Source organism: Myotis lucifugus, unplaced genomic scaffold, assembly GCF_000147115.1.
Source record: "Myotis lucifugus unplaced genomic scaffold, Myoluc2.0 scaffold_91, whole genome shotgun sequence".
In the NCBI taxonomy this organism is placed as follows: domain Eukaryota; kingdom Metazoa; phylum Chordata; class Mammalia; order Chiroptera; family Vespertilionidae; genus Myotis; species Myotis lucifugus.
In genome coordinates this window covers 117,081-133,666 of record NW_005871139.1, presented here as the reverse complement: position 1 = coordinate 133,666, position 16,586 = coordinate 117,081, and the positions used below count along the sequence as shown (strand labels likewise).

Genomic DNA, 16,586 nt, shown 5'->3' with positions numbered 1-16,586 from the left:
CAGATATTTTTAATGAGTATTATAAATCTGATAGAGTGAATTGACTTTGGCATTTTATTTTGATATCATTTTATAATTATATGCCCAATTTATCTATTAAGTACCTGGGATCAATAGATGGGACAAAGCTGCCTTTTTTTTTTTTTTTTAATGAAAGGGCAAACTTAACAAAGTATCCATTTTGCCTGAAGACAGAGTTGAGAAACAAGATGTATTACCCAGAAATTCTATCAAATTAAAGGCATACGTGCAACTGGAAAGGATTTGTGAGAGAAAATATAAAACTATTTATAGTGTTATTCTGCTGGTAATGAGAACTAATAGATTCACTGCTTAATGTCAACACAAAGGAGAAACTGTAAATTTGAGTGAATAAAAACAGAAACAGCTTTATTGAAACATCATCTAGGTAGACAAAAGCTGCAGCTGTTGCTCTCAGGACCTAATACATATAGTCTTGAGAAACAAGTAATTTATGAACCTAATATGATAATTATACTTCCACTACTGAAGGGCTCCAGTTAAAATTGGACATTCTTGTTTCTGGTCATCTAACGCAGCTGAAAAGTTCATTTCTCAGCAAAAATAAAATAATCAAAATCAAGGTGACGCTGTTGGGGCTTTTTATTAAAATAGGGGCAGAATTAAGGTGGGGGGGGGTGAAGGGGGATTCCAAAAAGGCAAAAACATTCATTTTATTTCTTTCTTTATATAAATCATTTTTTAAAATGTAATATTTTGAAATGTACCACCTTGAATAGCACTGTGATTAGTTCATTTAATTTGGGCACTTGAAATATAAAAATATTTGGGACCTCTATGTTACCTACTCATCAAAAAGCTGACTAGAGAGCCCACCAGCATGGCTTCATGGTTGAGTGTCCACCTATGAACCAGGAGGTCTTAGTTTGATTCCCTGGATTGGGGGCTCAATCCCTAGTGTGGGGCATGCAGGAGGTAGCTAGCTGATCAATGATTCTCTCTCATCATTGATGTTTCTATCTCTCTCTCCTTCTCCCCTCCTCTCTTGGAAATCAATTAAAAAACACACATCATTTTTTAAAAAACTGACTAGAGAACTGAAAACTAGTTATTCTAATATGATGAAAAAATCTTTGGCATTGATATGTCAATGGAATTTTGTATGGGTGCACAATGAAAGCATAATTCAAAGTCAGGTTTGACAATGCAATGGCCAATTTTTTTTAAAGCCATTATCTGTAATTTTATAACAAAGATAATTTATTATCTATCATAAAACACAAAATGACCTTTCAGGAAATTCATGGGTAAAAACCAAAGTGCCTGATAAGTAGTGCCCTAGCAATAAAAGTAATCAGAATTATACATCTACACGTCATCTAACTACAGCACTGGCTTGGAGGTGGTTGGGTCCAACTGACATGTTTATTATGGTGGATGCTTGCCATTGAAATGATCAGAGATGTACTGAATATATGACAGACCTCAACCAGGGTCTGGTGCAAAGGGCACTGGGCATGGATGAAGGGGACTGCCTGGGTTCAAGTCCTGATTTTGCAACTTTGCTGCATGATCGTAGGCAATAACTTATTCTCAGTTTATTTATCTGAAGCTGATAATAAAATTACTCTCCCTGGTTATTTACAGGGTTGAGTAAGGATACAAATGGCAATTCAAAAGCATGTTGTAAAAACACAAAGCACTATATAAATATAAAGTTCATGTACACAGACCCAGAGATATGAAAAAAAAAATAATCAGAATTTGGTGAATGTGTTTATTTTTGGTGCCTGACACTTTTACATGTCTGATCTTATCTAATCTTCTTTAACCAAAGATGAAAATTCAAGGTTACTAGTTGCCTGAAGTCACCCCCCAGAACTGACACAATAAGAATCTTAATCTGTCCAATTCCAATTTTTTTTAATAGTTTGTCTCTTGAGCTACTATGAATAATTCCAAGGGGGCACCAATGCTGAATCTAAGTTGATAAAGAATTAAGATTAAGATAGCTCAGCGGGTGTGGCTCAGTGGTTGAACATCAACCCATGAACCAGAAGGTCACCGTTCAATTCTGGGGAAGGCACACGCCCGGGTTGTAGGCTCAATCCCCAGTAAGGGATGTGGGGGAGGCAGCTGATCAATGATTCTCTCTCATCATTGATGTTTCTATCCCTCTCTCCCTTCCTCTCTGACATAAATTAAAAAATAAAAAAGAATTAAGATAGTATTGTAAGTATAAGTCAAAAGAATTAACAAATAACAGACTAACATATTTTGAAAACCACAGCAGTGAAATTCTGGCAAATAGCTAAAGACATTCATTCATGTGCCAACGATATAAGTTAGATAATATGAGCACAAATACTAAGATGAAGAAAGTATAGAAACTGTCCTCCTGAATCCTATGATCTAGTGACTGTACAAACTAAAGAGATGTCAAAGGAATGGCCCATATCACCTTGGGAATGAGGTTGTGTTCACATGTCCAGATTAGGCAGGATGTCTAGTGATCTGCCAAACAGTCCTGTACCTGAAAACTCTTCTCCCAATTGACTAGAAGTCTCTGAAAACTGGTCTCAGAATACATATAATGCTTGACTTGAATGCCAGCATCCCCAGCCACCATTCTTAAAGCAATCACACCCCTGAGCAACCATTTCCCATCATTCCATACTTTCCAAATTATTATGAGGCCTGCCCAGTCTCACTCCACACATCACTTACAGCTGAGTCTATCCCTCAGGCCTCACATCATACTGTGGTAGTCATATTTGGTTTCCAGTATCTCTTTCTCTGGCCTATTTAGCAGGATCTACAGTATTTTGGTGAATATTAGGTTGGGAAAAATCAATTTCCCATATTATAGAGAGGTTGTAAACCTGCAGATTACAGGCCCTATAACATTAAATGAGATATTAAATTCTAAAATGGAGCCAAAGAGTCAGTACTAGTGAAAGGAAAGGCAATAATGAAACATAAAACACGAAGACGGGAGTCTTTCTTTCAAGATTAAGATGGCTGTATCCACCTAGGACAGTGGACTTGAATTTTAAGACCTTTACACAGTATAACCATATGGCTTTAGGCACATAACTTAGCCTGAAGACTCAGTTTCCTCATTAATAAAATGTATATTATAATACCTACATCTGAAGGTCATTGTGGAGAATATATCAATATAAGCTTTATTATAATACCTAGATCAGAAGATCATTGTGGAGAACACATAAATAAAATGTGTATTATAATACCTATATCAGAAGGTCATTGTGAAAAATGTATCAATATAATGTATATTATAATACCTACATCAGAAGGTCATTGTGGAGAATACATCAATAAAATGTATATTATAATACCTACATCAGAAGGTCATTGTGAAGAATAAATTGTGGACACATAAAAGTGACTTGAAAACTGTTAAGTACTATATAAATATTGGCTATTATTACTTTTTAACTTTAATCTCTAATAAATTTTGGCACCCTTAACATTGTTAGGCACCAATTTTTCTATGTTACTTTTTACCTTGGCTATCCCTGCCATTCACTCCCTTTTGAATATAAAAATAAATAAATTAGAACATAGAAAAAGATAGCATTAATTTAGCAAATATTTTTGAACGACCTCAATGTCCTAAGCACTCTTGGCTACTACTTTTAATAAAAAGAAATGTAAATCAGGAAATGTTTCCTTTTTTTTCCTGAATCTGGATGGCTCAATCTGACACCAGCTTGTTACTGGCATATAAACTCAATGACCATAATATTTAAATGGAAAAAATGAGGCATTCTCCTCTAATCATTTCTGGAATGCAAATTCCAAGTTCAAGTTGATGGTTTCCATTAGAGTTCTCGTTTTTTCCCATCTTGAGAAAGACAAAAGTGCCCTTTGTCACTCTCGAAAGTTAATAGTGCTCTTCAGTTCCTCAGAATGCAATTTAATTACCTACATAATAATGAGAGTTTTTGTATTTCCAGAAACCTATTGCACTGGGCCACACTGAGATAATGTCCACACACAAAGCAGGCTAATAATATAGTGTCCCTTCATGATTATGTTCTTCAAATATTTGGACAATACTTATGAAAAGGAGGGGCTCAGCCTCTCCTCCACTCTGCCCACTGCACCAGCAACACATCAGACACATGCTCCTACCCAATACAAGACTCCACAGCTGAACCGGGAGCAGAAGGGTTCAGTGAGTCCCTTGGGCATCTCATCTTCCCAGCCCTACCCTAAGTGGTTACTCTAAGGATTTCTTCCATCCACAGATAACACTACTGCCCCTGAGAAGATCTTTGGTAAGCACAATTTTCTCCATCTTGCTGCATTTCCAGTGATGTTTGGTGTTGTTTTAGCTCCTCTTATGCACTGCCTTTTCTTTTTTCCACAATCCTCCCCCTTCTTCAAATTCAGCTCTAAAAATGAGCCTAGAAGTTAAACATGTCTCCTTCTGAAGAGCTGAAACAACCATCACATGAGTCACTCTCACACCCCAACTAGACTAGCTAATGCCTTTGTAGAAAGGCCCAATGACTATCACAAACCTATCAGATTTCAGCTGAATTCACTGGTTCCTTTACCATCTTAAAAAAAAATAAATTCTTTATTGTGTTAACATATACTAAAGATAAAATTTTTGTTAACTATTTTTAAGTGTACAATTTGGTGGTATTAGTTCCATTTCCCAGGTTGTGCAACCATCACCACTACTTACAAAATTTTCTGTATCACCGCAGTGACTCTGTAACCCATTAAGCAATAACTCCCCATTTTCTCCTCCCCCCCAGTCCATGATAGCCTCTACTTTCTGCCTGTATGAATTTGCCTATTCTAGGTATTTGGAGAATCATACATTTGTCCTTTTGCTTCTGGCTTATTTCACTTAACATATTGATGTCGAGATTCATTGATGCTGTAGCATGTATCATTCCTTATGACTAATATTCCATTGTATGCATGCATATATCACATTTTGTTTATCTATTACTCTATTGATGGACACTTCGGTTGTTTTCACCCTTTGGCTACTGTGAATAATACTGCAATGAACAATGGCATAAAAATATCTAGTTGAGTCCCTGATTTCAATTCTTTTTGTTGCTAATCCTCACCTGAGGACATTTTTTTCCATTGATTTTTAGAGAGAGTGGAAGGGAAGGAGGAAGGGAGAGAAAGAAAGAGAGAGAGAGATTGATGTGTCTGGATTGAACCTACAACCCAGACACATGCCCTTGGCTGGGAATCGAACCCGAGACCCTTTGGTGCATGGGCTGACACTCTAACCAAAGAGCCATACCGGCCCCAGGATCCTGCTTTCAATTCTTTTGGGTATAAACCTAGGAGTAGAATTGCTGAGTCATATAGTAATTACATGTTTAGTTTTTTGAGGAGCCGCCAAATTATTTTCCACAGTTGATGTACCATTTTACATTCCATCAGCAGTGTATGAGGATTCCAACTTCTCAACATCCTGTTGACACGTTATTTTCTGATTTTTTAAAAAAATTATAGCAATTCTAGCAGGTATGAACTGGTGTTCTGGTTTTATAACTGATTTTATTTCATTTAACTAATTTGGTGTTGCTTTTTTTAAAACATATTTTTATTGATTTCAGAAAAGAAGGGAGAGGCAGAGAGAGAGAGAAACATCAATGATGAGAATCATCGATTGGCTGCCTCCTGCATGCCCCTTACTGGGGATCGAGCCTGAAACCCAGGCATATGCCCTTGACCGGAATCGAACCTGGGACCCTTCAGTCCACAGGCTGATGCTCTATCCACTGAACCAAACCAGCTAGGGCTGTTGTTGCTTTTTAAAAACTTGGCTAAGACAATTGATGTTCTATAAAGGACGAACGGTTTTAATTACAGAAATATGTTCCAACAACATCTTGGAAAGCTATCACTATCCCTTCATAGTTCAACTGTTTCAGATCTAAAACTCTCAGGGTTCCCAGCTGAACATCACCCCAAATTTGCAGTGGGGTATGGCTCAGCTGAAACTTGGTTCTAGCCACTGACCTGTCAGTTCCCAGATTACAGTGATTATACATGTCCTGGGGGTGAGAGACACCACTCTTAAATTTCTATTGTCTTTAAACTCAGAGCACATGTGAGTCATAACCCCATGCTTCCCTTCCAGAGCTGGCCTGATTTCACAATCCATTTTTGACGGATAGGAGGGATGAGAATATAAAAACGTAAGGGAAAAGAAAAATCTGTAAGTCCACATTCCCTCATCCAACACCTCTGATGCAAAGACTTTTGTGTTTCAGAATTCAGAAAGAAAACACTCGACAGGCTTCCAATGGAGATGGCAGAATAGGTGAGCACCGCCCTTGCCTCCTCTCATGTTCACTTCAAAACTACAACAAAACGAGAGAATAACCAGCACTGGGAACTGCCTGAGATCTAGCTGAACATAAGTCCTATAACTATGGACATACAGAAGAAGCCACTTTGAGACAGGCAGGAGTGACAAAGGCACGGAATGGGCTGGGGACACACACACACACACACACACACACACATACACACTCAGCAGTTTAAAAATTGGGAGGGATGTCTCAATTGCAGAGGTTCCCCGAAAGCAGCGGTTCTCAACCTGTGAACAGGGGTCGCCTAAGACCATCGGAAAACACATATATAATTACATATTGTTTTTGTGATTGATCACTATGCTTTAATTATGTTCAATTTGTAACCATGAAAATACATCCTGCATATCAGATATTTACATTACGATTCATAACAGTAGCAAAATTACAGTTATGAAGTAGCAACGAAAATAATTTCATGGTTGGGGGTCACCACAACATGAGGAACTGTATTAAAGGGTCGCGACATTAGGAAGGTTGAGAACCACTGCCCTAAACATGAGGGGATCCCAGCCCCACACCCGGTTCTCCAGCACAAGGTTCCAATGCCAGGAAGAGAAGTACCCGTAACTTTCGGCTTGAAAACCAGCAGGAACAGTGGCTCAGACTGAAGGCTGCTTAGGTCTTGGGTGCCCTCTTAAAGGGCCCGCATGGACTTACCTGTTGAAGGAGTCACTAGATCTTAGCTCCGGTGCTGGAGCAGCAGCTTGAAATGCTCAGGGACTTACTGAGAGGAACTGAACTGTCTGGCTTCGAGGCAAAGGTGGGAGGAGCAGCTTTCTCCCAGAAAGAAGTGCCATGGATCATTGCTGAGCCCTCCCCCTGCAGGCCCAGACTGGCACCATATCTGAGTTTCCATCAACCTAGCTAACACTGTTAGCCCGCCCAAGTAATTCACTGAGACCCTACCCTACCCAACTTGCTGGCCCACCCAAAGCCTGTCCAGATGCTTTTCCATACAAACGACCTATCTTGTCTCATACCGGGACTCTGCTAAAATCTCTCAAATGTTCATAAACCCCAAACAAGTAGCATCTAGCCTTGGCATGCCCTGCATTTCCTGCTAAGCAGCCCCAACTAAGGCCTAACAGCAGCTAGCCTCAGTTCACAGCTTAGCCTCTCCTAGGCATCTCCAAGCCCAGCACAAGTGGCAGCCATCTGTAGATCACTTTGTAGCTCATACCAGGTGGCCCCAAGCAGGGCACAGGCAGCAGCTGACCTTGGCCTGAACCTCCCAAGAAGCCCCAGAACCAACATGCCCCCATGGGAAACTTCAAACCACACCAGAGTACCACCCAACAACCTTCATGAATGTCACACTCAAAGGGCAGTTTAAGGAGGAATCAGAGCCCCGCTAAAGCAAATCCTGCTACAAGTGGTCAGTCCCTATGTAATAGCTCATCCACTGTAGTGATGGACAGTTCTTACAACCAATCAACCTGAGAGTCAATCCCTCCAACCAGCAATCAAAGCTCAACTATAACAGGAGGGCACACACAACCCACACAAGGGACACACCGAGTCAGGTGACAAGGGAGACTGTACCAGAAGGTCCCACAGGACACCTACTAAATAGGGCCACTCTACCAAGACTAGGAGACATAACAGCTCCACCGAATACATAGAAACCACACAGGAAGTCAGCCAAAATGAGGAGACAAAGAAACATGCCCCAAATAAAAGAACAGGAAAAATCTCCAGGAAAGAAAACTAAATTAAATGGAGGCAAGCAATCTATCACATACAGAGTTCAAAACATTGGTTATAAGGATGCTCAAGGAACTTAGTGAGAACTTCAACAGCATAAAAAAGAACATAGAAACTATTTAAAGAACCAGTCAGAAAGGAAGGAATACATTACAGAAAATCAACAGATTAGATAAAGCAGAGGAAGGATTGTATTTGTAATTTGGAACACGAGGTAGCAGAGAATACCCAATCAGAACAGCAAAAAAGAAAAAAAGAATAAAAAATGAGGATGATTTACTTATGTGTCATTTGTATTATTTTTATAATTAGCATGATGTCATCCGGGGATGTCCCTTAGCCCAGCCTGAGCCCTCTCGTAGTCCAGGAGCCCTTAGGGGATGTCCGACTGATGTCATCCATGGGGAGTGGGCCTAAGCCATCAGTTGGACATCCTTAGTGCTGCCACGGAGGTGGGAGAGGCTCCTGCCACTGCCGCTGCGCTCGCCAGCCATGAGCCTGGCTTCTGCTCAGCGGAGCTCCCCCTGTGGGAGCACACTGACCACCAGGGGGCAGCTCCTGTGTTGAGCATTTGCCCCCTGGTGGTCAGTACACGTCATAGTGACCGTTTGGTCGATTTGCATATTAGGGTTTTATTAGATAGGATATAAAAGCCTTGCGACCATTCAACCGTCCTACTGGTATCTATGACACACAATGACCAGCAGGGGGCAGATGCTCCAACCGATAGCGATGATGCGCACTGACCACCAGGGGGCAGACGCTCAATGTAGAAGCTGCGGAGCTGAGGTGACTTGGCAGCTGCGGTTCTCAGGTGACGCACCCAGAACCAGAGAGGAGGGAGCCCATGCACTGGGCCTCTAGTAGTAAATGATATTTTAATAACTATGTATGGTGTCAAATGGGTACTAGGTTTACTGGGTGATCACCAAGTAAGTTATATAAGTGTGTAATCACTATGTTGTATACCTGAAATTAATATACTATTGTATGTCAACTGTAATTGAAAATAAAAAATTCTTAATAAAGGAAAAAACTCTTACATGTTACTTGTATGTTACTATGCACCCCTAACACAAACATCTTCCTATTTTGCAGTAAAAAATGTGAACAGTCAGTCTAAATGGGATAAATAAAAAATACAGTCTCATGATGGTTGAGGTCAGGTTTTTCCATCCAATGAGTTCAGACTTGTCAGGTTCTATCACCAAATGAGTTATCAGAAACTACTGTTTTCCAGCACTTTTTCGATTTTTGAATTTTAAGAAATTGTGGAACTGTAACTAAGAATGTATTCAGCCCACAATAGCAGAACTCAAAACCCTATTGCAGCAGTCTGTCACATACACACAGAGAAAAAGGCTTGCAACTGCCTTAGAATGACAGACTCAGAAGGAAGAACTCCACAGATTGTCATTTTTTCTCATTCTCTCACAAATTGAGTATTTACCAAATTGATTTCCCCTAGTAATCAACTCTAACCCAGAAAGTGAACCCTAAATTTGTCTAAAAGGAAAACTGGAATTGATATACCATTTTTAACCCTTTGCGGTCGTTTGTCTACTCTCAGCCACCAAAGCTTTTTTACCGTTCCGGTCGTATGTCTGCTCTCAGCCACCACAGCAAGGAACCGTACGAATCTTAACTCTATTCATTCATGTATCAGTTCATAATTTCTCTGAAAGCTCTTAAGTGTCTAAGCGACCTTGTCACGAACCAAAACATTGCCCCAACAAATCGGAGATATCGAAACTCAATATAAACAAACGCGATCGTTCCACACTCGCCATGCAAAACACCGTGGCGAGTCAGTCGCCTTTTGAGAGTGAAGAAATCGACAAGCTTCGGAGATACTTCGCAGAATTTCAAATAAAGCTTTACAAATTACGTTTAACTGTAATTAGGCATTCTTGCTTGTTAAGATATTTCAAAATAATACTCCAAAATGGCAAAAAAGAAGTTACCGAAAGAAGTGTACTGCGAATCTGAAAGTAACGATGAAGAGTTTTATTTTGGCACCTTGAATACTGACTCTGACGTAGAAAGTGATAATGTTTGTAGTGATTCTACTAGTAGTGATGTAGTTCCAAAAAAGAATTAATAAATCTTGTTTATCCTTCATAATCTTGCATGTTATGTATCACTGCTCTTTCAATGGAAATTAATTCCGACCAGTACGACACCAATGTCCAAATTTAATACGACCGCAAAGGGTTAATTATCAAAGTGACAGAAAAGAGTTAATGGTGTCTAATTAGCAGAGGGACAGGGAGCACACATAGGTATCACCCATGTCAGGTAGTATGAGCTTTCTGGATGGCAATTTGGCAAAGGTAGCAAAAGCTTTACTACCAGTCATATCCTTTAATCTTATAAATTTTATTTCTAGGAAATATAAATGCTTACTTAAATACATTACATGGTAGTATATAATGTAATCATTTAAAAATCATTTTGTAAAAGAATATTTATGACATGGAAAATTCCAATAATATATTTCAATGTGAAAAAAACTAGATGATAAAACTATATGGTATATACTCAAAAGAATGAAGAGGAAGTTGAACAAATATTTGCACACCCATGTTAATATTAACATTATTCACAATAGCCAGAAGGTGGGAGCCATCCAAGTTTCCAACAACGATGAATAGATAACAAAACATACAACAGAGTATTATTTAGCTTTAAAAAGGGAATTCTGACACATGCTACAATGTGGATGAATCCTGAGGGCATTATGCTAGGTGAAATAAACCAGCCACAAAAGGACAAATTTTAATTTTAAAAAAAGGACAAATTTTATGTGATTCCACTAATATGAGGTCCTTAGAGTAGTCAAATTCAAAGATACAGAAAGTAGAATGGTGGTTGCGAAAGGTGAGGGGGGAGGGAAGAATGGAGAGTGGTTGTTTAAAGGGAGCAGAGTTTCAGTTCCTCAAGATAAAAAGTTTAGGAGATGGATGGATGCACAATAATGAGAATGGTCTTAATGATACTAAACTGTACTATTCCCCATACTTCCCCGTTTTGATAAATGACCCCCAAATCCACCAGATTAATCAGACCAAAATTCCTGGAGTCATCGCTGACTCCTTTCCCTCAGACACCCAATTCCTCTAAATCCAGTCAGCTGAGTTTTCAAAATCTACCCAGCAACCAGCTCTTGACTTCTCACCACCCACAGGGCTTAGATAATAACTAGCACTTAACGCTAATATGATAAGAGTGCTTATCAAATTCTAGTGCCTGTTTTATATCTAAGTTCTTTTCATATATGAACCCACTTTATCCTCACAATAGCCCTATAGGGTAAAGGTAAGTACTATCGTTAGCTTTACATCACCAATGAAGAGGCACAGAGAAGTCAAGTACTTTGCCCAAGATCACACAGCTCATAAGCCGGAGGACTGGGATCTGACCCAGGAGCCCGTAACTGTTTTTTTGGTCTTAGGAAGCTTGCTCTCTTGCTAACTGTTCAATATCCCTGCCTCAAGAGGGGCCGTTCCTGAAATTCTAACAGCCTCAGAACAGGGCCCCATTCTCTGTCACCTTGCCCTGTGTACTTTTCTTTAGCACATAATTAATAATTACTTGTTCTATATTCTTTGAGTTCCATGAGGGCAGAGATTTCACCTGGTTTGTAGTTGAATCCTAAGCACCTAGAACAATGCCTGGGCCATGTTAGGCACTCCATACTTACCTGCTCAAAGAATGCCTTCTGTCAGTAAGGTTGGCTGCGGGGGTCAGACACACCTGAAGTCAAACTCCAGACACCACTTCCTAACTATTGACCTTGGGCAGCCTATTCTACCTTTCAATATTTCATTGTCTGAACCTGAAGAATAGCACTTCCCTGTGGGGTTGTTTTGAAGATGAAATGAGTTGTGGCATATGAAGTGTTTAGCATTGAACCTGCACATAATAAACTTTAGGTAAATATTAGCTGCAAGTGTTACATAATGAGAGGAAAAAATGTTATGTTTGAACCTTCCTAAAGTGTTTTTTTTTAAAGGGGCATATAATATATAGCCTTCGGGATATGTCAAGTAATAAAGATGCTAATGGCAGTTTATTAAATGTCTAACAATAGAAATGAGGAAAGTGCATGTAAATTCAATCTGATATTGAAAACTAAGAAAACTCAAGAAACATGTAGACCTCATGTTTATGCATTTTCTACTGTGTTATTATTTAGATACTAAGAGGCTCAGTGCATGAAATCGTCAATGGAATTAGGGCGGGGGGGGGGGGGGGGCTCAGCCCGGCCTGCACCCTCTCCAATCCGGGACCCCTCGGGGGATGTCCAACTCACAATCCGGGACTGCTGGCTCCTAACCACTCACCTGCCTGCCTGATCACCCCTAACCCCTCTGCCTGCCTGCCTGATCGCCCTGCCTTCCCCTGCCGGCCTGATCACCCCTAACCACCTCTGCCTCGGCCCCCGCCACCGTGGTTTTGTCTGGAAAGAGGACCAGACGACTGGAAGATGTCCAGTTTATCCGGTCTAATTAGCATATTACCCTTTTATTAGTATAGATTTCTAAACCACATCCATTCTTTAAATTTTGAATGTATGGGCACATTTTCTTAAGCCACCAGTTAAGAAATGGGCTGAAATGACAAAAATTCCTTCCAAATAAATCGATTTTAGTAGGTCAGGCTATTATATGAAGCTAAATAGTGTAAGTGCCTATATCCAACCACCACCCATTCTGCTGGCTCTACTCAGCGGACAGGCAAGGAGGGAGTCAAGTGCAACCCTGGCAGCAAAGCCTCCTCTTCCTCAGGAAAGTGTTCAGAAGTGGGGCACCCACATCTGACCCCAGTCACTTCCTTCTGCTGAAGAAGTGGCCGGGTGATGGCCATTCTAATTGCTGTGGACACATCCACTGTGCTACGAATAGGTGGCTGTTTAAGGGCAACTTGGACCCGGCTGGGAGGGAGGAGCCACAGGCAGAGGCATCTGATCCCAGGCCACAGGTCTCTTTCTCCAAAACTGCAACCCTCGAGACAAGCACCTCTCTGCAAGGTCCCAATGATTCTCATGGTCTTCTGACCACAGCATTTTCTCAGCTGCGAATCTAATGCTTTAGAAGCTTTGAACCCTGCTGTTTGCTCCACAAAAAAAAAAAAAAAAGCAACTCCTTGTGTCTTTTCTCTCATTACACTTTGATTATGTAACTTGAAATTCTAGTTCAGTTGCCAGCTGGTAAGGACCTGCTACTACTCCCCCAGTAGATGGGGGTGGTGCATGGAGATGCAAGGGAGCAGGATGATCCAAATGGGAACATTCCCTCCCAATTCGGGAGCTCTTGATTTAGTGGATTGGAAGGCCATTCCTTTTAGAATCCCACCAGGGACTTTAATCGTGTGACTAATCTCTGGCTGGCCAGATGCAGCTAAGAAGGTTGAGGCATTTCTACTCTAGAAAATACCACAAAGCACAGTTCTTTCATTGTAATTTTTTTAAATATGCAAATCTGAATATAGCCAAATTACCTGAGATGTGAGGCATTTAAATTTTCTCAAAATATGCATTTATCATGCTAATTATAAAAATAATACAAATGACACGTAAGTAAATCAGACTGTCTCTCCCTAGGGAGGGAGTAACAATCCTGAAGCTTATTCAAGGATCAAATGTCTTAAATTCCCAGACCTTTGTGAGTTCATCTCATGCCTGTTTTTGTCCTTGTCCTACCTTTTCATGTACCAATATAAGCATCAGACTTTCCTATATACTAGTAAAACAATTATCTCTCATTTATTCAGCATGCAATGTGAGCTAAGCAATACAGTAGGTCTTAGGGGATGTAAAAATGGCCACTAAAACGTTTACTTGTGAAGGCTGTAGGTAAACAAACATAAGAAGTGACCATCCAGGGGGAATAGGTGCCTGCCTGCACAGGGCTGGGGAGTGGAAAAAGAGAGTCCTGAGTCATGCGCAAGAGGAGATGGGAGACCCTCTGAGAGGCTGCTCTGATAAGAAATGACAGGCTGGCCTGGCCAGTGTGGCTCAGTGGTTGAGCATCAATCTATGAACCTGGAGATCATGGTTCGATTCCCGGTCAGGGACATGTCTGGGTTACCGGCTCGATCCTGTGTGGGGCATGCAGGAGGCAGCTGATCAATGATTCTCTCTCATCACTGATATTTCTATCTTTCTCTCCCCTCTCCCTTCCTCTCTGAAATCAATTGTGTGTGTGTGTGTGTGTGTGTATATATATATATTTTAAGTGCAGGCTGGAACTAACACAATGACCATAATAGTGGGGGTGAACAGAATTAGATAGAGTCCAGAGATATGAAGGCCTCAGAACCAAGAGGCCTTACAGGGTGATCGGAGAGGAAGGTAAGAGATACCTAGACTTGGTGTCCCATCTGACCGCGGCGCCTGGGTTCACTAAGCAAGAACAGCCTTCCAAATCTCCAACTCCTCCTTCACCAGTTTCAGTAGGAAATCCTAACTTTCTATTACACAGAGGAAGTGGGAAACTAGATGCTTCCTGATGGAAACATCAGTAAATTCCATGGCTGAATCAAACAACATTCCTTTATGCAGTCAACCAACAAGTATTTGTTGAGTGCCTGCCAGATGCCAGCACTGAGGCCCTGCCCCCTTTCATCCTCTCCACCCGCTCAGCCCAAAGGCTCCACCCACGCGTTGGCTTCCATTCCCACTGGCCTTCTCACTATAGAGCATTGGGCACTTTTCCTGCGACTTCAACCTACTCTTCACTTGCCCCTCATTGACATTTTTCATGCTCAAAGTTCTTCCCTCTTAAAAAAAAAAAAAAAAAAAGGAAGAAAAAGCCCTTTTCTTCGGGCACTGTAGCAGTTAACAAAATGTCAAATGTACTTGCCCTTTGACCCCACAATTCCACTCTAGGAACTTGTCCCACAGAAATTCCTGTACACATCTGAAAGGAATGCACAGTATGCACAAGCATGTCCAGGGGAGCACTATGTGACAAGCAAAAATGCCTAAATAAAACTCCAACGCCCAGAGAATATACTACAGCACAACAGAATACATCTGCTTAGGCAGGGAGATGTCTGAGATTACAGACCAAAATACAAGCTGTAACAGACTATCGGGCAGTCAACTCGATTTTTAAAAGTAAATGTGTAAAAGCATGTGTATGTGGTAGCATGGGCACAGAATGAGCACATACTGCTTTGATCATCAGAACAAAACAATAAAGAGGCTATCATAAAAAGGAAACATTGACAACTTTATCAGCCTTGTCCACTGTGTAGTCCGCAGTTTCAGGTGAGTGGGCACCTTGCCAATGGGGTTCAGCCTCTACCCCCACCACCCAGCTCCGGCTAAGGGCATCCATGACTGGCACACTGCTAACCCTAACCTCCATTTCACACTTCTGCCTTATTTGATGTTGCAACAATCTTTGGTCAGCGGAACGTGACTTCTTTTGATGACTCTCTTCTCTTGCTTTCCTTCTCTTAGAGGTCCTTTCCTTTCCCTCCTATTGGTGCCTGCTCCCTGCCTAGACTTTTACTTCTGAAGATAGTCAGGGCTCCACAGGGCCCGCTCCTCTGTAACCTAGCCCATGGCATATTAACACCGTTAGGCTAAGGGTTCCAAATGCATCACTCTACGTCAGACGTCTCTTCTGAACGCCAGGATCACACATCTAACTGCCTATGTGACGCCTCTATTTGGAAAACTCCCAGGCATCTCAGACTCAGAGTGTTCACTCAGGGCTTATGTACACACGTACACACACACACACACACACACACACACATTTTTTTTTTTTTGAGGGAAGGAGAGAAAAGAAGTTGGGGCAGTACCCCCTGCAGGTTTCTATTTCCTCTCTGGTTTCAGAAGCAAGATGATCTTAGAATGAGGAGAAAGGGTGTAGAGCAGAGATAAGAGGAAAGCAGAGGATTTGAAACAGTTCCTGTGACTGATAGGCAGCCTGCTAGGTGTGCTGAGTTCAGTTTCTGTTCTGCTATTTTTTTCCTGAGTCTGCAAATGCTCAGGACTCAGATTTTCTTTTTGGCCTCCTGTCCCTACGACAATAGTTCCCAGTCAGCATAAGAATCAGGTGCATCCTAATAAGCTGGGGAACTGTGACAAAATGACTCCTAAGCCCCAGCACCCCAACGCCCCCACGCATGGAGACTGTTCTAGTAACTGGGGGCAGGGCGGCTCTAACGTACCACTCAGTGACGCACAAGCCTAAGGAACTTCCCTTTGGTCTCTGAGCACAAGGTCACCGGCTTCACAGAGTACATGTTCTCCTCAGTCATTACACTGACCACCGCTGAGCACACTGGGTTCGTGATCAAAGCCAGCAGTCAAAACCACAGTGACATGCAACGTCCACTCTGCCTTTCCATCCGACAGAAACAGCAACGTGGAGGAGAGAAAAAATACAGATGGGACTATTATCTACGCACACATGGCTGGGATGAGAAGGACACATTTCCTGGTGGGGTGCTACCAGGATGGCCACCCCTGCCAGAGGGTAAAAGGGGAAA

General features: G+C 41.3%; 1 protein-coding gene across 7 annotated transcripts in view; it reads right to left on the bottom strand.

Moving 5' to 3' along the window:
• The window catches only part of ANO6 (anoctamin 6), a 172,895-nt gene that overhangs the window by 108,777 nt on the left and 47,532 nt on the right, over positions 1-16,586 (bottom strand). The window contains exon 1 of one of the 7 annotated variants that reach the window (XM_006091452.3): positions 7,029-7,108. The exons of the other annotated variants lie outside the window; for them this stretch is intronic. The gene's annotated coding sequence lies outside the window, so the exon portion shown is untranslated. Of the gene's footprint in view, positions 1-7,028; positions 7,109-16,586 lie in introns of those variants that run through there. 7 annotated transcript variants of the gene reach the window in all.